Raw genomic sequence first — 25,436 nt, 5'->3', positions numbered from 1 at the left:
AAAAATTGCTGACTTGACGATGCAAAATAAATTTGTATGCCTGTTCTGTCATTTTTCTATTAAATATATTTATGATGCAGTGCAGTAGATATATAGAATGGACACCCTGGGACCACATCATTTTAAATAATCTAAATCTTTAAATGTGTTTGTTTTACCTGATTTTTATTTTATATTTTATTGCTTAACGGGACAGTATACACCAATTTTCATATAACTGCATGTAATAGACGCTACTATAGAGAATAATATGCACAGATACTGATATAAAAATCCAGTATAAAACCGTTTAAAAACTTACTTAGAAGCTTCCAGTTAAGCTCTGTTTAAAAGGTTACTGGAATACCCACTGCAAGTGGGAAATATCATACACCCCCCCTTCCTTTGCATATGAAAAGACCCTATACACAAACAGAAGCAAGCTGGAGTAGGTATACGTCGGTATTCTCCTAAAACTTTGGGGCTTGGTTAGGAGTCTGAAAATCAGAGCAATGTTACTTAAAAATAAGCAAAACTATTCATTTTTTAAAAAACAAACAAAATTATTTTTTTTATAGGCTATATAAATAGATCATCTACAAAACATTTATGCAAAGAAAAAACGAGTGAATAATGTCCCTTTAAGAAAGGAGGAAGAAATACTTAAAGTACATTAGATTGAATCTTTTAGGGTTGCTACCCAGGAAGTCAAGTAGATTTCTGTTCCATAGGCAGAAGTTATTGTCAGTCTTATGTCCCTTTAAGACACATTTGCTAGTAGGTTGTCTCAAATGAACAGCAGCAGAGCATAAAATGTATGATGAATTGTTCCTTTGGGTTTATTTTTCTGAAATAGCTCTGCTTATTGAAATCACAAGCCAATGAAATAGGCTGAGCTTGTAGTGAGAACAAACCTCAATAGTGTATCTGTCTATTATTTACACAAAATCTTCCTTATCTTATTTGTCACTGTTTACTCAAAAAACAATACATAGAAATAAACATTTTAGTAACTTTCTCCCCCCAATAATGATTTTATTTTATAACCAGTATTTTTAAGTTAATGACATTTTCAGCATAGCTGGGGATACAATGGGCAACATCAGCTGCTTTAAATGACAAAATTATTTGGGGACACATAAAAGGGGAGAAAAAATTGACACAGTGCCATTAATTCTTTGCAAAGCTGTAATATTATTTGCTCGGTTCTGAGGACAGAAAATAAATAGTCTAGTAAATCATTGCAGTGGTCAAGTCCTACAAAACAAGTGTGGGAGCTCACCAAGACTTCCACCTCCCCTGACAATTAATATTGTTTTAGACACACATACTGTATTTATATGTATATAATCTATACACTTTGGTTAATGAAAGCAAATTAAATCCAATGAAAGATTGAAGGGTTTCCTTTGGGCCTGAGACTCCACCTCTTTCACAGAATCTCACCCACTAAAGGTGCAATAGTACTATTTCTGCTGAGGTGAGCTAAATAACCCCCGAGCACGCCACACATAAATATAATCACCATGTGTTCCACACATTGTGGGGGATAACACAGCATGACCGCTAACAGGCTTTCATTTAGTTTATTGTAGGAAGTGTTACTGCCCATTACTAGAGGATCTCTCTAGCCCTCTAACCAGACGGTGCTCCAGCTCCTCCCACCAGCAGCAGCAGTGTTACCTGCAGTGTTTCTGTTCTCTGTCCAGAGGTAACTTAGTTCCTCTGGCAAAAATAGTACAGGAACTCCGTTCCCATGTGTTTCCGCTCAACTTGACCCCTGGGTCATTGGTTACAATCCGCTCCATTTCTTGTATTTTTGAGTCTCAAACTAGATTGAGTTTCACATGGCCACAAAAATATCAGTTTTACAACCAGTGAGATGGTTCCATGGTTACTGGTCTTATGTTTAAAGCCCTGGACTGGTGATAATGGCTCTAATTATATTTCTAACACTTCTTATAAAAGTAATGTCTTGTTTAGAACATGATAGATCCAATTGTATTGATTATAAAAACCTCTTATATTCTACAGGATTAAAAGGTTAAACTTAAGCCAGACCTTAAATAGTTGTGTCCTTTTTTGTAGGAACACAAAATGTGGGAAGGTTGCTTTATACCACATCAGCCATAGCACGCACAGTCTAATGTGATCAAACATCCTGGATATTATTCTGAACCAGAAAGGAACATAATTTATGTAATAACTTACTTGATAAAAGAATGTATTTCATGGTGGCGAGAGTCCACGATTTGTTACATATGGGATATACATTCCTACCAGGAGGAGGCAAAGTTTCCCAAACCTCAAAAGCCTATAAATACCCCACCCACCTCACTCATATCTCATTTTAACGTATAGCCAAGAAGTGAGGTGTAAAAGGAGTAAGAAAAAGCCATTAAAAAGGAACAGGAAAAAAGATGTTCTCTGTTAAAAACAACCCATAATGTTTTCTTTCATATAGGTGGCAAAAGTCCACGATTTGTTACATATGGGATATAATACCCAAGATGTGGAAGACCATGAGTAACAAAATAAAAATGGTGGGATAAAATATAAACCGCTTTTTTCTCTGAAAATATTTAAATTAAAGTCTTTCAATAACCAATAAACCTGAAGAAATGTTTATAGGCAACAGAATCAACGAGTGACCACTGCCTGAAGAACCTTTCTACCAAAAGCTGCTTCTGAAGAGGCAAAAACATAAAAATGGTAACATTTGGTAAAAGTTTGCAAAGAAGACCAAGTGGCTGCTTTGCAGATTTGATCAACTGAAGCCTCATTCTAGAAAACCCAAGATGTGGTAACTGATCTTGTAGTAATTCTCTGAGGTGGAGACTGACACGCTTCCAAATAAGCTTTGTGAATCAGAAGTTTTAACAAAGAGGCTAAAGAAATAGCAGAAACTTTCTGGCCATTCCGTGAACCAGTAAAAATAACAAACTAGAAGTCTTTCTAAAATCTTTAGTGACAGCAACATAATATTTGAAAGCTCTGACAAAATCCAAAGAATGTGTAAAGGTCTTTCTGTTTCATTTTTAGGATTAGGACACAAAGAGGGAACAACAATTTCCCTGTTAATGTTGTTATAATTAACAACTTTTGGCAAAAATTTTAAAGTAGTCCGCAAAACTGCTTTGTCTTGATGAAAAATAAAGTAAGGAATTTCACAAGAAAAGGCGGATAATTCTCAAACTCTTCTAGCAGAAGAGATAACTAAAAGAAACAGAACTTTCCAAGAAGTAGTTTAATGTCTAAAAAATGCATAGGCTCAATAGGAGGAGCCTGTAAAGACTGTAACACTAGATTGAGACTCCATGGAGGAGAAATAGATTTAATTACAGGTTTTATTCTAGACAAAGCCTGAACAAAACAATGAATGTCTGGAAGATGAGCAATCTTCCGGTGAAACATAACTGAAAGAGCAGAAATCTGTCCTTTCAAAGTACTGGCTGATAAGTCCTTATCTAACCAATCTTAAAGAAACTGAAGAATTCTAGGAATTCTAAATGTATGTCAATAAAAATTATAAGTGTAACACCATGAAATATACGTTTTCCAAACCTTATAATAAATGTTCCTATATACAGGTTTTCTTGCTTGAATCATATTATTAATTACAGAGTCTAAAAAAACCTCTGAGTGAGAACTAAGTGTTTAATCTCCATGCCATTAAAGGGACACTGAACCCAAATTTGATCTTTAATGATTCCGATAGAGCGTGCAATTTTATGCAACTTTCTAATTTACTCCTGTTATCAAATTTTCTTCATTCTCTTGATATATTTATTGAAAATGCAAAAATGTAAGTTTAGATGATGGCCCATTTTTGGTGAACAACCTGGGTTGTTCTTGCTGATTGGTGGATAAATTCATCCACCAATGAACAAGTGCTTTCCAGGGTTCTGAACCAAATAAATAGCTCAGATGCCTTCTATTTCAAATAAAGATAGCAAGAGAACGAAGAAAAATTGATAATAGGAGTAAATTAGAAAGTTGCATGCTCTATCTGAATCATGAAAGAAAAAAATTGGGTTCAGTGTCCCTTTAAGTTCAGAGATTTTATGTCTGGATGAAAGAAGGGATCTTGAGACAGAAGGTCTGGTCTTAGAGGAAGATGCCATGGCAGGTAGCTGGACATCCGAACTAGAGCTGCATACCAGATCCTGAGAGGCCACCAGAAGTACAGATGATTGTTTCATTTTGATTTTTGAAATGACTCTGGACAGCAGAACTGTTAGAGGAAATATATAAGCATATTGGAATGACCAAGGAACTGCAAGAGCATCCGTCATTTCTGCCTGAAGATCCCGTGACCTTGCAAGTTATCTGGGAAGTTTCTTGTTCAAACGAGAGGCCATGAGATCTATCTGGGAAAGACCCCAGATTCGAAAAATTTTTAAAAATACATTCTGGTGGAGAGACTTTTCACCCGGGTGTAGTGAGATAATCTGCCTCCAAGTTGTCCACACCTGGGATGTGAATCGCAGTGATGAGACAGGAATTGGTCTCTGCCCAAGAAAGTATCCAAGATACTTTTTTTCATGGCTAGGTAACTTTGAGTTCCCTCTTGATAATTGACATTATGCCACTGTTGTGATATTGTCTGTCTGAAAACGAAGATAAGGTTCGTTCTTTAAAAGAGGCCAAGCTTGAAGAGCTTTGTAAAGAGCACAGAGATATTGATCGGAATTTTTGTTTCCTGAACATTCCAGACTCCCTGTGCAGTCAAGAACCCCCATACTGCTCCCCAATCTGTAAGATTTGCATCTGTTATGATCACAGACCAGGTAGGATGAACAAAGGAAGCCCCTTGAAGATATTGGTGATGTAACCACCATGTCATTAGAGTATAATCCTTACACCATTGGCGCAGCATGCAAAGTTGAAGAGGCCTCATATGAAATTGAGCAAAGGGGATTGCGTCCGATGCTGCAATCATAAGGCCTAACCCCTCCATGCACATAGAGACTGAAAATTCAGACATGCTGAGACTAGTTTTGTTTGTCTCTTGTCTGTCAGAGAAAGAGTAATGGAAACTGAATCTATTTGGAAACCCAAATAAGTGACCCTTGTCTGAGGAATCAAGTCTTTGGAAAATTGATCCTCCAACCATGATTTTGAAGAAACAATAATAGTCGATTCGTGTGAGATTCTGCTAAATGAAAAGATTGAGCTAGAACCAAGATCTTGTCCAAATAAGGAAACACCGCAATACCCTGTCCTCTGATTACAGATAGAAAGGCACCGAGGATTTTTGAAAATATTCTTGGTGCTGTTGCTAGGCCAAACGGGAAGAGCAACAAAGTGAAAATGCTTTTCTAGAAAAGAGAATCTCAGAAATTGAAAATGATCTGGCTGAATAGGGAAGTGAAATTAAGCACCCTGTAAGTCTATTGTGGACATATAATGACCTTGCTGAACAAAAGACAGAATAGTCCTTATAGTTTCCATCTTGAAGGTTGAAATTCTCACAAATTTGTTTAATGTTTTCAGATCCAATATTGGTCTGAATGAATTCTCCTCCTTTGGTACTCAAAATAGATTTGAGTAAAAGCCCTTTCCTTGTTTCTATACTGAAACTGGGACAATCACTCCCATAAGTTCTAGATGTGAGACACGTGTTAGAAAGGCTCAAGCTTTTACTGGATGTTTTGGAACATGAGTTAGATAAAACCTTCCCCTTGGGGGTTTGGTTCTGAAACCAATTCGATAACCCTGAGAGATTATATTTTGAATCAAGGGATTTTGGACAGTTTCTGACCAAATCTTTTGAAAAAGTTTTAATCTCTCCCCTACCAGAAGAACTGAAATGGGGGCAGCACCTTCATGCTGTTTTCTAGACAGGATTAGGTTTATTGAATTCTTTAGATTTATTCCAATTGGAAGATGGTCTCCAGTTAGAGCCATGGGCTTTTGGAGAGGTGGAAGGCTTTAGTTTCGAAAAGAATGGAAACTATTTGGAGCCTTGAATTTTCCTTTAGATCTATAGTCTTTAGGCAGAAAAACAGACTTGCCTCCAGTAATGGAGGAACTAATTGTATCTAATTGTAAACCAAATAGATTCTTACCTGAAAAGAAGGAGATGGTAATCTCATCTTAGAAACCATATCAGCATTCCAAGATTTAAGCCATAAAGCTCTTCTTGGAAGAATAGCTAAAGACATAGTTTTAACATTGATCTTGATAATGTCAAATACTGCATCGCAAATAAAAATATTTGCCTTTTGTAGTAAATGAAGAATATTACAAATTGCTAAGCAAGATTAGAGAGCCAAAAGGTAAAGGCGGTGGCTACATCAGTAATAGATATATCTGGCCTAAGGACATAACCAGTATGTAAATAAATCCTTCTCAAAAAAGAATTCATGTTTCTCTCGTAAAGGTGTATCCAGTCCACGGGTTCATCCATTACTTGTGGGATATTCTGCTTCCCAACAGGAAGTTGCAAGAGGACACCCACAGCAGAGCTGTCTATATAGCTCCTCCCCTAACTGCCACCCCCAGTCATTCTCTTGCAACTCTCGACAAGAAAGGAAGTATCAAGAGATATGTGGTGACTTAGTGTAGTTTTTACCTTCAATCAAGAGTTTATTTTTAAACGGTACCGGCGTTGTACTGTTTTACTCTCAGGCAGAAATTGGAAGAAGAATCTGCCTGGAGGTTGATGATCTTAGCGGTTTGTAACTAAGGTCCATTGCTATTCTCACACATAACTGAAGAGTATGGAAAGAAAACTTCAGTTGGGGGGACGGTTTGCCGATTACCTGCTTTGAGGTATGTTCAGTATATTTTTTTCTAGAGAGATGATAAGGTCTAGAAAATGCTGACAGAGCCTTGTATATTTGAGGTAAGCCTGATACAGTGATTTAACAACGACTGGGATCATGCTTACAAAAAAGGGTAATATTCATGTTAATGACAGATGCCAGCCTTCTGGGCTGGGGCGCAGTCTGGAACTCCCTGAAGGCTCAGGGTTTGTGGACTCAGGAGGAAGCCCTCCTTCCGATAAACATTCTGGAACTAAGAGTGATATTCAATGCTCTTTAGGCTTGGCCTCAGCTAGCTGCGGTCAGGTTCATCAGATTTCAGTTGGACAACATCATGACTGTAGCCTATATCAACCATCAGGGGGGAACAAGGAGCCCCCTGGCAATGTTGGAGGTTTCAAGGATAATTCTATGGGCAGAGGTTCACTTTTGCCATCTCTCAGCTATCCATATCCCAGGAGTAGAGAACTGGGAGGCGGATTTTCTAAGTCGGCAGACTTTTCATCCGGGGGAGTGGGAGCTCCATCCAGAGGTATTTGCCCAGTTGATTCAACTATGGGGCAAACCAGAACTGGATCTCATGGCGTCTCGTCAGAACGCCAAGCTTCCTTGTTACGGGTCCAGGTCAAGGGATCCACAGGCAGTGCTGATAGATGCTCTAGCAGCGCCCTGGTCCTTCAGCCTGGCTTATGTGTTTCCACCATTTCCTCTGCTCCCTTGTCTGATTGCCAAGATCAAGCAGGAGAGAGCTTTGGTGATTTTGATAGCTCCTGCGTGGCCACGCAGGACTTGGTATGCAGATCTGGTGGACATGTCATCTTTTCCACCATGGACTCTGCCGCTGAGGCAGGACCTTCTACTTCAAGGTCCCTTCAAACATCCAAATCTAATTTCTCTGCCTCTGACTGCTTGGAGATTGAACGCTTGTTTTTATCAAAGCGTGGTTTTTCCGAGTCGGTCATTGATACCTTAATTCAGGCTCGAAAGCCTGTCACCAGGAAAATCTATCATAAGATATGGTGTAAATATCTTCATTGGTGTGAATCCAAGGGTTACTCATGGAGTAAGGTCAGGATTCCTAGGATATTATCCTTTCTCCAAGAGGGATTGGAGAAGGGATTGTCAGCTAGTTCCTTAAAGGGACAGATTTCTGCTCTGTCTATTCTTTTGCACAAACGTCTGGCTGAGATTCCAGACGTTCAGGTGTTTTGTCAGGCTTTGGTTAGAATCAAGCCTGTGTTTAAACCTGTCGTTCCGCCATGGAGTTTAAATTTAGTTCTTAGAGTTCTTCAAGGGGTTCCGTTTGAACCTTTGCATTCCATAGATATTAAGCTCTTATCTTGGAAAGTTCTGTTTTTAGTAGCTATCTCCTAGGCTCGAAGAGTTTAGGAGTTATCTGCTTTACAGTGTGATTCCCCTTATCTGATTTTCCATGCAGATAAGGTAGTTTTACGTACCAAACCTGGGTTTCTTCCTAAAGTGGTATCTAATAAGAATATCAATCAGGAGATTGTTGTTCCTTCATTATGTCCTAATCCTTCTTCAAAGAAGGAACGTCTATTACACAATCTTGATGTGGTTCGTGCTTTAAAGTTTTATTTACAAGCTACGAAGTATTTTCGTCAAACTTCTGCTTTGTTTGTAGTCTACTCTGGACAGAGGAGAGGCCAAAAGGCTTCGGCAACTTCTCTTTCTTTTTGGCTAAGAAGCTTAATCCGCTTAGCTTATGAGACTGCTGGCCAGCAGCCTCCTGAAAGAATTACAGCTCATTCCACTAGAGCGGTAGCTTCCACATGGGCTTTTAAACATGAGGCCTCTGTTGAACAGATTTGTAAGGCGGCGACTTGGTCTTCACTTCATACCTTTTCTAAATTCTAGAAATTCTATACTTTTGCTTCCTCGGAGGCTATTTTTGGGAGAAAGGTCTTACAGGCAGTGGTGCCTTCCGTTTAAGTTCCTGCTTTGTCCCTCCCTTCATCCGTGTCCTAAAGCTTTGGTATTGGTATCCCAAAAGTAATGGATGAACCCGTGGACTGGATACACCTTTACAAGAGAAAACAAAATTTATGCTTACCTGATAAATTTCTTTCAATTGTGGTGTATCCAGTCCACGGCCCGCCCTGTCATTTTAAGGCAGGTGTTTTTTATTTTTAAACTACAGTCACCACTGCACCCTATAGTTTCTCCTTTTTTCTTGCTTGTCTTTGGTCGAATGACTGGGGGGGGCAGTTAGGGGAGGAGCAATATAGACAGCTCTGCTGTGGGTGTCCTCTTGCAACTTCCTGTTGGGAAAGAGAATATCCCACAAGTAATGGATGAACCCGTGGACTGGATACACCACAAGAGAAATAAATTTATCAGGTAAGCATACATTTTGTTTTCTAAAGGATCCTTGAAAGAAGTACTATCCTATAATGGAATCGTAGTACGTTTACATAGAGAAGAAATAGCCCCATCTACTTTAGGGATAGATTCCCATAGCTCTAAATTAGCAACAGGTAAAGGATAAAAAAATGGAAACCTAGGAGAAGGGTTAAAAGAAGTACCTGGTTTAGACAATTCCTTAGAGATGTTAGAGACTGCGTTAGGAACAGGAAATACCTCTGGAATAACAATGTTAGACTTAAAGAAATAATTTAATTTGTTAGAAGGAATATCTTCCGATGTTTTAACCACTTCAATACCTAAAGTGAGTAAAACTTCTTTTAGAAGAGAACGAATATGTTACATTTTAAACAAAAAAGATGATTTGTTAGGTTCAGTTTTAGATGAGGGATCCTCAGTATCGGAGGAATCATCATCATCATGAGAAGACACATCCGTATTAGTCTGATCAGTTTATATGTTACTAGAGGAAGGTAAAACATGGGCTGATCTCTTACGCTTTTTTGAAGGCAGAATTTCAGTCAGGGCCTTCTTAATTGAAGCAGCAATAAATTCCTTCATTGCTGAGGGTACGCTATCTACATCCGTCTGTGAAATTGAAACAGATGGAGTATTTGAAACCATAGAGACATAATTAGGACGTGATAACACTATACATGAGTCGCATACATTTGCTGAAGATGGCACTTCAGATGTTTTACAAAACACACACTTAGCTTTAGTAGAAAGGTGTTCAACAGACTCAGGTCCTATGGTAATTTCAGGGACAGAAGCAAAGATGAAAAATATAAAGCAAAATAACCTTTTCTCTTGTAAGGTGTATCCAGTCCACGGATCATCCATTACTTGTGGGATATTCTCATTCCCAACAGGAAGTTGCAAGAGGACACCCACAGCAGAGCTGTCTATATTGCTCCTCCCCTCACTACCATATCCAGTCATTCTCTTGCAACTCTCAACAAACATGGAGGTAGTAAGAGATAAGTGGTGAAATGTAGCTGTTATTTTGCTTCAATCAAGAGTTTATTATTTTTAAATAGTACCAGAGTTGTGCTATTTTGTTCCAGGCAGGAAAAAAGAAGAATCTGCCTGGGATTTCTATGATCTTAGCAGGTTGTAACTAAGATCCATTGCTGTTCTCACACATGTCTGAAGAGAGAGATAACTTCAGCGGGGGAATGGCGTGCAGGTTATCCTGCTATGAGGTATGTGCAGTTAATATTTTTCTAGAAGATGTGAAGGCTAGAAAATGCTGCTGATACCAAATTTAAGTAAGGTAAGCCTGAATACAGTGATTTAATAGCGACTGGTATCGTGCTTACTTTCTGAGGTAATACTCTTTTATATTTATAATATAAAACGTTTGCTGGCATGTTTAAACGTTTTTATATATACTTTGGTGATAAAACTTTATTGGTGCCTAGTTTTTTTCCACATGGCTGGCTTAAATTTGCCTGGAAACAGTTTCCTGAGGCTTTCCACTGTGTTACTATGAGTGTGAGGGGCCTAGTTTAGCGCTTTTTTGCGCATTAACTGTTACAGACTGAGACATCCAGGAGTCCCCTGAATGCTACAGGACATCTCTAAAGGGCTCTTAGGCTTCCAAAATCGTTTGTTGGGGAAGGTAGGCCCACAGCAAGGCTGTGGCAGTTTGGTGTGACTGTTAAAAAACGTCTATATAGTTTTTTTGATCCGGTTTTTGAACTAAGGGGTTAATCATCCATTTGCAAGTGGGTGCAATGCTAGTCTCATTGCTAGTCTGTATAAACATGTCTGACATAGAGGAAACTCCTTGTTCATTATGTTTAAAAGACATGGTGGAACCCCCTCTTAGAATGTGTACCAAATGTACTGATTTCACTTTAAGCAATAAAGATCATATTCTGTCTTTAAAAAATTTATCACCAGAGGAATCTGACGAGGGGGAAGTTATGCCGACCAACTCTCCCCACGTGTCAGATCCTTTGACTCCCGCTCAAGGGACTCACGCTCAAATGGCGCCAAGTACATCCAGGGCGCCCATAGCGTTTACTTTACAAGACATGGTGGCAGTCATGGATAATACACTGTCAGCGGTATTAGCCAGACTACCTGTATTTAGAGGAAAGCGAGATAGCTCTGGAGTTAGACGAAATACAGAGCATAATGACGCTTTAGGAACTATGTCTGATACTGCCTCACAATATGCAGAAGCTGAAGAAGGAGAGCTTCTTTCTGTGGGTGATATTTCTGACTCAGGGAAGATGATGCAACCTGATTCTGATATTTCTACATTTAAATTTAAGCTTGAACACCTCCGCGTGTTACTCAGGGAGATTTTAGCTGCTCTGAATGACTGTGATACAATTGCAGTGCCAGAGAAATTGTGTAGACTGGATAAATACTATGCAGTGCCGGTGTGCACTGATATTTTTCCAATACCTAAAAGGTTTACAGAAATTATTACTAAGGAATGGGATAGACCAGGTGTGCCGTTCTCTCCCACTCCTATTTTTAGAAAAATGTTTCCAATAGACGCCACCACACGGGACTTATGGCAGACAGTTCCTAAGGTGGAGGGAGCAGTTTCTACTCTAGCAAAGCGTACTACTATCCCTGTCGAGGACAGTTGTGCTTTCTTAGATCCAATGGATAAAAAGTTAGAGGGTTACCTTAAGAAAATGTTTATTCAACAAGTTTTTATCCTACAGCCCCTTGCATGCATTGCGCCTGTCACTGCTGCTGCGGCGTTCTGGTTTGAGTCTCTGGAAGAGGCTTTACAGGTAGCGACTCCATTGGATGAAATACTTGACAAGCTTAGAGCACTTAAGCTAGCCAATTCTTTTGTTTCTGATGCCATTGTTCATTTGACTAAACTAACGGCTAAGAATTCTGATTTTGCTATCCAGGCGCGCAGAGCGCTATGGCTTAAATCATGGTCAGCTCAAAATCGAAACTGCTTAACATTCCCTTCAAGGGGCAGACCCTATTCGGGCCTGGTTTGAAGGAGATTATTGCTGATATCAGTGGAGGAAAAGGTCATGCCCTTCCTCAGGATTGGTCCAAACAGTCTAATTTTCGTGCCTTTCGAAACTTCAAGGCAAGTGCGGCATCAACTTCCTCTAATGCAAAACAAGAGGGAACTTTTGCTCAGTCCAAAACGGTCTGGAGACCTAACCAGACCTGGAACAAGGGTAAGCAGGCCAAAAAGCCTGCTGCTGCCTCTAAGACAGCATGAAGGAACGGCCCCCTATCCGGTAACGGATCTAGTAGGGGGCAGACTTTCGCTCTTCGCCCAGGCGTGGGCAAGAGATGTCCAGGATCCCTGGGCATTGGAAATTATATCCCAGGGATATCTTCTGGACTTCAAAGCTTCCCCCCCAAAAGAGAGATTTCACCTTTCACAATTATCTGCAAACCAGATAAAGAGAGAGGCATTCTTACACTGTGTACAAGACCTCCTAGTTATGGGAGTGATCCATCCAGTCCCAAAGGAGGAACAGGGACACGGATTTTACTCAAATCTGTTTGTGGTTCCCAAAAAAGAGGGAACCTTCAGACCAATTTTGGATCTAAAGATCTTAAACAAATTCCTCAGAGTTCCATCATTCAAGATGGAGACTATTCGTACCATCTTACCTATGATCCAGGAGGGTCAATACATGACTACAGTGGATTTAAAGGATGCTTATCTGCACATTCCGATATACACAAAGATCATCATCGGTTTCTCAGGTTTGCCTTCCTAGACAGGCACTACCAGTTTGTAGCTCTTCCCTTTGGGTTAGCTACAGCCCCAAGAATTTTTACGAAGGTTCTGGGGTCGCTTCTGGTGTTCCTAAGACCACGGGGCATAGCAGTGCCCCTTATTTAGACGACATCCTGATTCAGGCGTCAAACTTCCAAATTGCCAAGTCTCATACGGACATAGTGTTGGCATTTCTGAGGTCGCATGGGTGGAAGGTGAACGAGAAAAAGAGTTCTCTATCCCCCCTCACAAGAGTTTCCTTCCTAGGGACTCTGATAGATTCTGTAGAAATGAAAATTTACCTGACGGAGTCCAGGTTATCAAAACTTCTAAATTCCTGCCGTGTTCTTTATTCCATTCCTCGCCCTTCGGTGGCTCAGTGCATGGAAGTAATCAGCTTAATGGTAGCGGCAATGGACATAGTGCCGTTTGCACGCCTACATCTCAGACCGCTGCAACTATGCATGCTCAGTCAGTGGAATGGGGATTACACAGATTTGTCCCCTTTACTGAATCTGGACCAAGAGACCAGGGATTCTCTTCTCTGGTGGCTATCTCGGGTCCATCTGTCCAAAGGTATGACCTTTCGCAGGCCAGATTGGACAATTGTAACGACAGATGCCAGCCTTCTAGGTTGGGGTGCAGTCTGGAACTCCCTGAAGGCTCAGGGATCGTGGACTCAGGAGGAGTCACTCCTTCCAATAAACATTCTGGAACTAAGAGAGATATTCAATGCTCTTCAGGCTTGGCCTCATCTAGCGACAATGAGGTTCATCAGATTTCAGTCGGACAACATCACGACTGTGGCTTACATCAACCATCAAGGGGGAACAAGGAGTTCCCTAGCGATGTTAGAAGTCTCAAAGATAATTCGCTGGGCAGAGATTCACTCTTGCCACCTATCAGCTATCCATATCCCAGGTGTAGAGAACTGGGAACTCCATCCGGAAGTGTTTGCACAATTGGTTAGGGCGAACCAGAACTGGATCTCATGGCGTCTCGCCAGAACGCCAAGCTTCCTTGTTACGGATCCAGGTCCAGGGACCCCAAGGCAACGCTGATAGATGCTCTAGCAGCGCCTTGGTCCTTCAACCTGGCTTATGTGTTTCCACCGTTTCCTCTGCTCCCTCGTCTGATTGCCAAAATCAAGCAGGAGAGAGCATCGGTGATCTTGATACCGCCTGCGTGGCCACGCAGGACTTGGTATGCAGATCTGGTGGACATGTCATCCTTTCCACCATGGACTCTGCCGCTGAGACAGGACCTTCTACTTCAGGGTCCTTTCAACCATCCAAATCTAATTTCTCTGAGGCTGACTGCCTGGAGATTGAACGCTTGATTTTATCAAAGCGTGGTTTCTCTGAGTCAGTCATTGATACCTTAATTCAGGCACGGAAGCCTGTCACCAGGAAAATCTATCATAAAATATGGCGTAAATATCTTTATTGGTGTGAATCTAAGGGCTACTCATGGAGTAAGGTCAGGATTCCCAGGATATTATCTTTTCTCCAAGAAGGATTGGAGAAAGGATTGTCAGCTAGTTCCTTAAAGGGACAGATTTCTGCGCTATCTATTCTTTTGCACAAGCGTCTGGCGGATGTCCCAGACGTTCAGGCATTTTGTCAGGCTTTAGTTAGAATCAAGCCTGTGTTTAAACCTGTTTCTCCACCTTGGAGCTTAAATTTGGTTCTTAAAGTTCTTCAGGGGGTTCCGTTTGAACCTCTTCATTCCATAGATATCAAACTTTTATCTTGGAAAGTTCTTTTTTTGGTAGCTATTTCCTCGGCTCGTAGAGTTCCCAGTTATCTGCCTTACAATGTGATTCTCCTTATCTGATCTTCCATGCAGATAAGGTAGTTCTGCGTACCAAACCTGGGTTTTTACCTAAGGTGGTATCTAATAAGAATATCAATCAAGAGATTGTTGTTCCGTCTTTGTGTCCTAATCCTTCTTCAAAGAAGGAGCGTCTATTACACAATCTGGACGTGGTTCGTGCTTTAAAGTTTTAATTACAAGCTACTAAAGATTTTTGTCAAACATCTGCTTTGTTTGTTGTCTACTCTGGACAGAGGAGAGGTCAAAAGGCTTCGACAACCTCTTTCTTTTTGGCTAAGAAGCATAATCCGCTTAGCCTATGAGACTGCTGGCCAGCAGCCTCCAGAAAGGATTACAGCTCATTATACTAGAGCTGTGGCTTCCACATGGGCCTTTAAAAATTAGACTTCTGTTGAACAGATTTGCAAGGCGGCGACTTGGTCTTCGCTTCATACTTTTTCAAAATTCTACAAATTTGATACTTTTGCTTCTTCGGAGGCTATTTTTGGGAGAAAGGTTTTACAGGCAGTGGTACCTTCCGTTTAAGTACCTGCCTTGTCCCTCCCTTCATCCGTGTACTTTAGCTTTGGTATTGGTATCCCACAAGTAATGGATGATCCGTGGACTGGATACACCTTACAAGAGAAAACATAATTTATGCTTACCTGATAAATTTATTTCTCTTGTGGTGTATCCAGTCCACGGCCCGCCCTGTCATTTTAAGGCAGGTATTTTTTAATTTTAAACTACAGTCACCACTGCACCCTATGGTTTCTCCTTTCTCTGTTTGTTTTCGGTCGAATGACTGGATATGGTAGTGAGGGGAGGAGCTATATAGACAGCTCTGCTGTGGGTGTCCTCTTGCAACTTCCTTTGGGGAATGAGAATATCCCACAAGTAATGGATGATCCGTGGACTGGATACACCACAAGAGAAATAAATTTATTAGGTAAGCATAAATTATGTTTTTTTTAAAAGTGCCCAAAAATAGCTAGGAGTGTCTTAATTAAATATACTTACCCTAACTGTGGCAGACACTGGTCCACTAAAACGCAGACATGCCAAACCAGTGCTGAAATATATCAGCAGAGGTATAGAAATGGAAGTATGTAGAACTGTAAAGGGAGACAAGAGATGAATAGATGAATCTCTGCAACTGATTTACAGGAAGCCCATTTAAAAGGTTTCAGCAGAGGCAAGAACATGGTAACCATAGGCAAAACTCCCTTACTTCCCTCTGAGGGAAAAACGAACTTCAAAATACACTGAAGCACCTATCATTGAAGCACATCAAACTTTGAACCACCTCCAAAGGAGGCAAAGTTTAAACTGAGATATGAGTGAAGTGGGTGGGGTATTTATAGGCTTTTGAGGTTTGGGAAACATTTCCTCCTCCTGGTAGGAATGTATATCCCATATGTAACAAATTGTGGACTCTCGCCACCTATATGAAAGAAAATAACTCAGTTACTCCCTGAAAAGCAACAGATGATTGTAGCTCATATTTGCTTAATCATTTTCTTAAAACCAGAGTCCAGGGACACGTGGAATTGTTATGCACCTCCAATATGCAATCGGGGATCTTTGATGTATAATAACATTAATAAATAAAACATTTGGAAGAGTATAGGAAAGAGACATCATCATTTGCTCTCAGCCAAACAGTAATGCAAGTGAGTCACTTGAGTTTCCTTTTGCTATATCTACCATGTGAATATTCTAGCATCAGCACGTGTAGGATTTGGTAGGAATGTTTTTTAGACTCTGACTGAGAGTTTCTCTATCCTTGCTTGTCTTAATATAGTTCATTATAGGCAATGACTCACCGGTGCTCATATGGTTCCAGAACAGTGTAAGAGACAAACAGAATCTATAGTAAAGAATAATAGTTTAATCTCGTATAACGCAAATAGGTCTAGTGGCTTCCCAGATTAGATACTATGCAGACTAAATTACTGCACACAATTTCTCTAAATCAATACAAACTTCAAATTCCCTGGGGGTGCAGGGACAAAATGAGAAGAAATGTTTAAGCTTTCAAATATCAATACAATAAGAAAAAATAAAAAAACCTATATACTTACATGCAAAATTTAAGGACTTTGTATCTAATCCAGGAGCTCCATGTCCTTCCAACCTCCAAAGTGAGCTTTCTTATGAAATAAAATGAATTGGAGATAGAGAAGTGCTATAGAGCCAGGGGCTACACTTATAAGAAGGGAGCATAAAAATAGATTTATTCTCTTTTAAAATAAGGCCCAACCCTTTTTAGCAGTGAAACTGCTACTGTCAAGAGCCAGTATAACATCAATCTCCTCTCTAGTAACCATTTTTATTTTATACCCCTAAACCACAATCACATGACATAAACATTTAAATAATATATGTTGGCTAAAAGTTATAACCTTTTTGATTTTTTTTTTTCTTCTCCTTTGAGGATTTGAAGCGTGTAAATTTCCTTAACCCCTTGAGTGCTAACGACTGCTCTGAGCCGTCGCAGTTTCCCACTCAGGTGCTAACGACTGCTCAGAGCCGTTGCTAGCACTCTCCCACCTTGAGGGAGATCTGGGGGCTCCCACTCGCTCCTACTCCGTCGATAGGGCCTGTATAGTGACCATCGCCGGGGCTTCACGTTTTGCGTGGTGATGTCACGCACAATGATGTGATGACGTCACCGCGCAACTTTATTTAAAAATGACAAGTATAGGAAAAAGGGGCATGCTGCTTAGAAGCCTGTATCTCAGGCATCTAAGCAGATACAGACCCCCCAAAACCCACCATTTGAAAGGTAATCGCCTAACCTTTCCAACGGTGTCTTGGGGATCTGGGAAAAAAAAAGTAAAAAAATAAATATTTCATAAAATAAAAAACCCTTAAATCAGCTTAGCACCCAGGTGGGAAAGTGCTTAGCACTCAAAGGGTTAAATTGAAAATTATATCAACCCTCGCATTACATGGAGCAATCTTCTTGAAGGGATAGTGTACCCTCATTTTTTCTCCCCTTTAATTGGTTCCCAGTGATCCATTTTACCAGCTGCAGTGTATTAAATTGTTTACAAAAATAGCGCTTAACTTTAATTCAGTATTTAAAATAGCTGATTTTGTCTATGGTATCCTTGACCTATACTGAAAGTTTGTATACATACGTGTAAGCTATAGAAAAGCTGTGTAAACACAGTGAGCAGAAGAAATTACACTCCCAGTGGGGGTTACTAGAGATAAGTAATAAAAAGATCATGTTCAATTGTTCGGCTTTTGTAAACAGATACAGATAATATATAAAAAGCATGTGTGTGTACAGAAAGTGATAAAATAAGGAGATTAAGTTTACCCCAAAACGTTCTCTCCTTTAATTTGTTCCCAATGATCCATTTTACATGCTGGAGTATGTTAAATGGTTTACAAATTGCTCCTTAGCCTTTATATTGGCATTTGAAATAGCTGATTTAGCCTGTAGCATCCCTACCTATACTGAAAGATTCTATGCCTAGGTATATGCTATTGAGAAACTATGTAAACACAGCCAGCAGAAGAAAATACACTCACAGTGGGAGGTGGAAGAGATAAAGCTCTACATTTCTTCTGTTAAGTGTGATCAGTCCACGGGTCATCATTACTTGTGGGATATTATCTGCTCCCCTACAGGAAGTGCAAGAGGATTCACCCAGCAGAGTTGCTATATAGCTCCTCCCCTCTACGTCACCTCCAGTCATTCTCTTGCACCCAGCAACTAGATAGGTCGTGTGAGAGGACTATGGTGATTATACTTAGTTTTATATCTTCAATCAAAAGTTTGTTATTTTAAAATAACACCGGAGTGTGTTATTACCTCTCTGGCAGAGTTTGAGGAAGAATCTACCAGAGTTTTGCTATGATTTTAGCCGGAGTAGTTAAGATCATATTGCTGTTCTCGGCCATCTGAGGAGTGAGGTAAACTTCAGATCAGGGGACAGCGGGCAGATGAATCTGCATAGAGGTATGTAGCAGTTTTTATTTTCTGACAATGGAATTGATGAGAAAATCCTGCCATACCGATATAATGTCATGTATGTATACTTTACACTTCAGTATTCTGGGAGAATGGTAATTCACTAGAATTACACTGTAAGAAAGACATAAAGCTGTTTAATAACTAGAGATTATGTTTAACGTTTTTGCTGGAATGTAAAATCGTTTTCATTTACTGAGGTACTGAGTGAATAAATGTTTGGGCACTATTTTTCCACTTGGCAGTTGCTTAAATCTGTTTTTTTCTGTCAGTTTCTGTTCTCCCTCACTGCTGTGTGTGTGGGGGAGGGGCGCTTTTACTATGCATCAAATATTTCAGTCAGCACAGCAGAGCTGTGAGAATTATAGTTTGACTGAGATAAAAACGTTTATTCTGTAATTTGTTTCCTGCTTTCAGAAATTGTTATCTTTGCTAATGGGATTAAACCTTTGCTAAAGTTGTGTTGTTTAATTGCTGAGGGGAACAATCCTTTGCTAAAACTGTATATTCTGACAAAGATTGATGCTATAACTTAATTATTTTAACTGTTATAATTTTTTTCTGTGCTTCTTAAAGGCACAGTTCGTTTTCATATTATTTGTAAATTACTTTGAAAAGTATTTTCAAGTTGCTGTTTATTTGCTAGTGTGTTAAACATGTCTGATTCAGAGGAATATCTCTGTGCTATATGTGTTAATGCCAAAGTGGAGCCCAATAGAAATTTATGTACTAAATGTATTGATGCTACTTTAAAAAACAGTCAATCTGTACAAATTGAACATATTTCACCAAACAACGAGGGGAGAGTTATGCCGACTAACTCGCCTCACGTGTCAGTACCTGCATCTCCCGCTCAGGAGGTGCGTGATATTGTAGCGCCGAGTACATCTGGGCGGCCATTACAAATCACATTACAAGATATGGCTACTGTTATGACTGAAGTTTTGGCTAAACTACCAGAACTAAGAGGTAAACGTGATCACTCTGGGGTGAGAACAGAGTGCGCTGATAATGCAAGGGCCATGTCTGATACTGCGTCACAGTTTGCAGAACGTGAAGACGGAGAGCTTCATTCTGTGGGTGACGGTTCTGATCCAAATAAACTGGACTCAGACATTTCAAATTTTAAATTTAAGCTTGAGAACCTCCGTGTGTTACTAGGGGAGGTATTAGCGGCTCTGAATGATTGTAACACAGTTGCAATCCCAGAGAAAATGTGTAGGTTGGATAAATATTTTGCGGTACCGACGAGTACTGACGTTTTTCCTATAACTAAGAGACTTACTGACATTGTTACTAAGGAGTGGGATAGACCCGGTGTGCCTTTCTCACCCCCTCCTATATTCAGAAAGATGTTTCCAATAGACGCCGCCACACGGGACTTATGGCAAATGGTCCCTAAGGTGGAGGGAGCAGTTTCTACTTTAGCTAAGCGTACCACTATCCCAGTGGAGGATAGCTGTGCTTTTTCAGATCCAATGGATAAAAAATTAGAGGGTTACCTTAAGAAAATGTTTGTTCAACAAGGGTTTATATTGCAACCTCTTGCATGTATTGCGCCTGTCACGGCTGCAGCAGCATTTTGGTTTGAGTCTCTGGAAGAGACACTTCAATCATCCACACTAGATGACATCACACACAAACTTAAATTCCTTAAGTTAGCTAATTCATTTATTTCAGATGCCGTAGTACATTTAACTAAACTTGCGGCTAAAAATTCAGGATTCGCCATTCAGGCACGCAGAGCTCTGTGGCTGAAATCCTGGTCAGCTGATGTTACGTCTAAATCTAAATTGCTTAATATTCCTTTCAAAGGGCAGACCTTATTCGGGCCCGGCTTGAAAGAGATTATTGCTGACATTACAGGAGGTAAAGGTCATGCCCTGCCTCAGGACAAGGCCAAAGCCAAGGCTAGACAGTCCAATTTTCGTTCCTTTCGTAATTTCAAAGCAGTAGCAGCATCAACTTCCTCTGCACCAAAACAGGAAGGAGCTGTTGCTCGCTACAGACAAGGCTGGAAACCTAACCAGTCCTGGAACAGGGGCAAACAGGCCAGAAAACCTGCTGCTGCCCCTAAGACAGCATGAATTGAGGGCCCCCGATCCGGGACCGGATCTAGTGGGGGGCAGACTTTCCCTCTTCGCCCAGGCTTGGGCAAGAGATGTTCAGGATCCCTGGGCGTTAGAGATCATATCTCAGGGATACCTTCTGGACTTCAAATCCTCTCCCCCAAGAGGGAGATTTCATCTGTCAAGGTTGTCAACAAACCTAACAAAGAAGGAAGCGTTTCTACGCTGCGTACAAGATCTTTTATTAATGGGAGTGATCCATCCAGTTCCGCGGTTGGAACAAGGACAAGGGTTTTACTCAAATCTGTTTGTAGTTCCCAAAAAAGAGGGAACCTTCAGGCCAATCTTGGATTTAAAGATCCTAAACAAATTCCTAAGAGTTCCATCGTTCAAGATGGAAACTATTCGAACAATTTTGCCCATGATCCAAGAGGGTCAGTACATGACCACAGTGGATTTAAAGGATGCTTACCTTCACATACCGATTCACAAAAGCCATTACCGGTATCTAAGGTTTGCCTTTTTAGACAGGCATTACCAGTTTGTAGCTCTTCCATTCGGACTGGCTACGGCTCCAAGAATCTTCACAAAGGTTCTGGGCACTCTTCTGGCGGTACTAAGACCGCGAGGAATTTCAGTAGCTCCGTACTTAGACGACATACTGATACAAGCTTCAAGCCTTCAAACTGCCAAATCTCATACAGAGATAGTACTGGCATTTCTAAGGTCGCATGGATGGAAAGTGAACGAAGAGAAAAGTTCTCTCTTTCCACTCACAAGAGTTCCCTTCCTGGGGACTCCGATAGATTCTGTAGAAATGAAGATTTACCTGACAGAGGACAGGTTAACAAAACTTCAAAGTGCATGCCGTGTCCTTCATTCTATTCAACACCCGTCAGTAGCTCAATGCATGGAGGTAATCGGACTAATGGTAGCAGCAATGGACATAGTTCCTTTTGCACGCCTACATCTCAGACCACTGCATCTGTGCATGCTAAGTCAGTGGAATGGGGATTACTCAGATTTGTCCCCCACTCTAAATCTGAATCAAGAGACCAGAAATTCTCTTCTATGGTGGCTTTATCGGCCACATCTGTCCAGGGGAATGCCATTCAGCAGGCCAGACTGGTCAATTGTAACAACAGACGCCAGCCTACTAGGTTGGGGCGCTGTCTGGAATTCTCTGAAGGCTCAGGGACTATGGAATCAGGAGGAGAGTCTTCTTCCAATAAACATTCTGGAATTGAGAGCAGTCCTCAATGCTCTTCTGGCTTGGCCCCAGTTAACAACTCGGGGGTTCATCAGGTTCCAGTCGGACAACATCACGACTGTAGCTTATATCAACCATCAGGGAGGGACAAGAAGCTCCCTAGCAATGATGGAAGTATCGAAGATAATTCGCTGGGCAGAGTCTCACTCTTGCCACCTGTCTGCAATCCACATCCCGGGAGTGGAGAACTGGGAGGCGGATTTCTTAAGTCGTCAGACTTTTCATCCGGGGGAGTGGGAACTTCATCCAGAGGTCTTTGCCCAAATACTTCGACGTTGGGGCAAAACAGAGATAGATCTCATGGCGTCTCGACAGAACGCCAAGCTTCCGCGCTACGGGTCCAGATCCAGGGATCCGGGAGCGGTCCTGATAGATGCCTTGACAGCACCATGGACCTTCAGGATGGCTTATGTGTTTCCACCTTTCCCGATGCTTCCTCGATTGATTGCCAGAATCAAACAGGAGAAAGCATCAGTGATTCTAATAGCGCCTGCATGGCCACGCAGGACTTGGTATACAGATCTGGTGGACATGTCATTCTGTCCACCTTGGTCGTTACCTCTGAAACAGGACCTTCTGATTCAGGGTCCTTTCAAACATCAAAATCTAACTTCTCTGAAGCTGACTGCTTGGAAATTGAACGCTTGATCTTATCAAAGCGTGGTTTTTCTGAGTCAGTTATTGATACCTTAATACAGGCTAGGAAGCCTGTTACCAGAAAGATTTACCATAAAATATGGCGTAAATACCTATATTGGTGCGAATCCAAAGGTTACTCTTGGAGTAAGGTTAGGATTCCTAGGATATTGTCTTTTCTACAAGAAGGTTTAGAAAAGGGGTTATCCGCTAGTTCCTTAAAGGGACAGATCTCAGCTCTGTCCATTCTGTTACACAAGCGTCTGTCAGAAGTTCCAGACATTCAGGCTTTTTGTCAGGCTTTGGCCAGGATTAAACCTGTGTTTAAAGCTGTGGCTCCACCATGGAGTTTAAACCTTGTTCTTAACGTTTTACAGGGTGTTCCGTTTGAACCCCTTCATTCCATTGTTATAAAGTTGTTATCTTGGAAAGTTCTATTTTTAATGGCTATTTCCTCGGCTCGAAGAGTCTCTGAGTTATCAGCCTTACATTGTGATTCTCCTTATTTGATTTTTCACTCGGATAAGGTAGTTCTGCGTACTAAACCTGGGTTCTTACCTAAGGTAGTCACTAACAGGAATATCAATCAGGAGATTGTTGTTCCATCCTTGTGCCCAAATCCTTCTTCGAGGAAGGAACGTCTTTTGCACAATCTGGATGTAGTTCGTGCCCTTAAATTTTATTTACAGGCAACTAAAGATTTTCGACAAACGTCTTCCCTGTTTGTCGTTTACTCTGGTCAGAGGAGAGGTCAAAAAGCTTCTGCTACCTCTCTCTCTTTTTGGCTTCGTAGCATAATTCGTTTAGCTTATGAGACTGCTGGACAGCAGCCTCCTGAAAGAATTACAGCTCATTCCACTAGAGCTGTGGCTTCCACTTGGGCCTTTAAGAATGAGGCCTCTGTTGAACAGATTTGCAAGGCTGCAACTTGGTCTTCGCTTCATACTTTTTCCAAATTTTACAAATTTGACACTTTTGCTTCCTCGGAGGCTATTTTTGGGAGAAAGGTTCTTCAGGCAGTGGTTCCTTCTGTATAAAGAGCCTGCCTATCCCTCCCGTCATCCATGTACTTTTGCTTTGGTATTGGTATCCCACAAGTAATGATGACCCGTGGACTGATCACACTTAACAGAAGAAAACATAATTTATGCTTACCTGATAAATTCCTTTCTTCTGTAGTGTGATCAGTCCACGGCCCGCCCTGTTTTTTAAGGCAGGTAGATATTTTTTAAATTATACTCCAGTCACCACTACACCCTTGGCTTCTCCTTTCTCGTTGGTCCTTGGTCGAATGACTGGAGGTGACGTAGAGGGGAGGAGCTATATAGCAACTCTGCTGGGTGAATCCTCTTGCACTTCCTGTAGGGGAGCAGATAATATCCCACAAGTAATGATGACCCGTGGACTGATCACACTACAGAAGAAAGGAATTTATCAGGTAAGCATAAATTATGTTTTTTAATTTTCAATTGTTCTTTCTAAGTATTGAGACAGAGATAAGAAAGGGAAACATCTGAATGATAAGATAAATAAGGCAAATCCAGTTATTTATTTTGCAAAAAGAAGCATAAATGAGCAATTTCTCATATAGCGTTTTACGCGGCAGCTTGTATAACAAGTCCTGGGGAACACATTCAAGGAAAAACAATTTTATAGTGAACTATCCCTTTAATTTCCTGGAAAAATAAATCCATTTTAATATGTTGTAGTCTCAAAGAACAAAGCCAGCTATTTCATACACAAAAATAAACATAAAGAAGCAACCTCCCATAGATTTTATACTCTACAGCTGATATAACAAGTCATTGGAAGCACATTAAAGGAAAAACAATTGTACATTATACTGTCCCTTTGCGTTGGTTCTTTGTCCCCTTTAAAGCTATTTATTTAGCTCTCAAAGTCTCTTGCTTAAAGGTTTTATGTTGCACTTGTGAGAAACATGTTCACCTTGTGTCTAAATGTGTGAGACCTACAAGCAGATAGTAGTGAATGTGGTTTTAAACTTTCAAAATCTAAATAAACGATGGGAGACGAAAGTCAAATTTAGGAATCAGGAAAAGTATCAATGCAGAATAGCTGGTTAAAAGGGATTTTCTATCATGCATTTTTAGTGGTCCTTTAAGCTATGTGAGATGCTTTAAAAACTTGGTAGGAATAAAATATATATATCTATTTATTTTATTAAGTGGCAAGAGTCTATGAGCTAGTGACGTATGAGATATACATTCCTATAAGGAGGGGCAAAGTTTCCAAACCTCAAAATGCCTATAAATACACCTCCCACCTCATTCATACCTCGGTTTTACAAACTTTGCCTTCTTTGGAGGATGGTAAAGCAAGTCATGCTTGATTTCTTCTGTGAAAGGCGCTACTAAGCATTTTGAAGCCCAATTCCTCTCAAAGTACAGTGTTTGTCTGAGGGATGTGAAGGGAGTATTGCTTGATGATGCCATGTTTTCACCTATGTAAAATCTATTCTAACGCTCTCTGTAAATTCGGTCCTGGGGATTCATCTGCCACCTCCCTTTACAGATCGACATTATACTCCTTTACAATTACCTCTGCTGATATGTTTCAGTACTGGTTTGGCTGTCTGCTATATGTGGATGGGTGTCTTCAGTTAAGTATATATCATTGTTTAAGACACTCTCAGCTATGTTTGGCACTTTATATTTTAAAGTTTTAATATATATTGCATATATTTGCCATGAGTCAGGTCTATGTTTATTTCCCTTTGCAATCTAACAGTTTCAGCATGGAAATTATGTTTTTGGGAGACATTTTGTAATTTGTTTCT

General features: G+C 40.5%; 1 protein-coding gene across 2 annotated transcripts in view; it reads left to right on the top strand.

The window, feature by feature from the left end:
- The window catches only part of LOC128653483 (mitogen-activated protein kinase 14), a 350,993-nt gene that overhangs the window by 204,818 nt on the left and 120,739 nt on the right, over positions 1–25,436 (top strand). The gene's annotated exons all lie outside the window — the stretch shown is intronic.

Source organism: Bombina bombina, chromosome 3 (assembly GCF_027579735.1).
Source record: "Bombina bombina isolate aBomBom1 chromosome 3, aBomBom1.pri, whole genome shotgun sequence".
Classification (NCBI taxonomy): Eukaryota; Metazoa; Chordata; class Amphibia; order Anura; family Bombinatoridae; genus Bombina; species Bombina bombina.
Note: the sequence above shows the minus strand (reverse complement) of the source record. Positions and strands in the feature narration are given on the sequence as shown.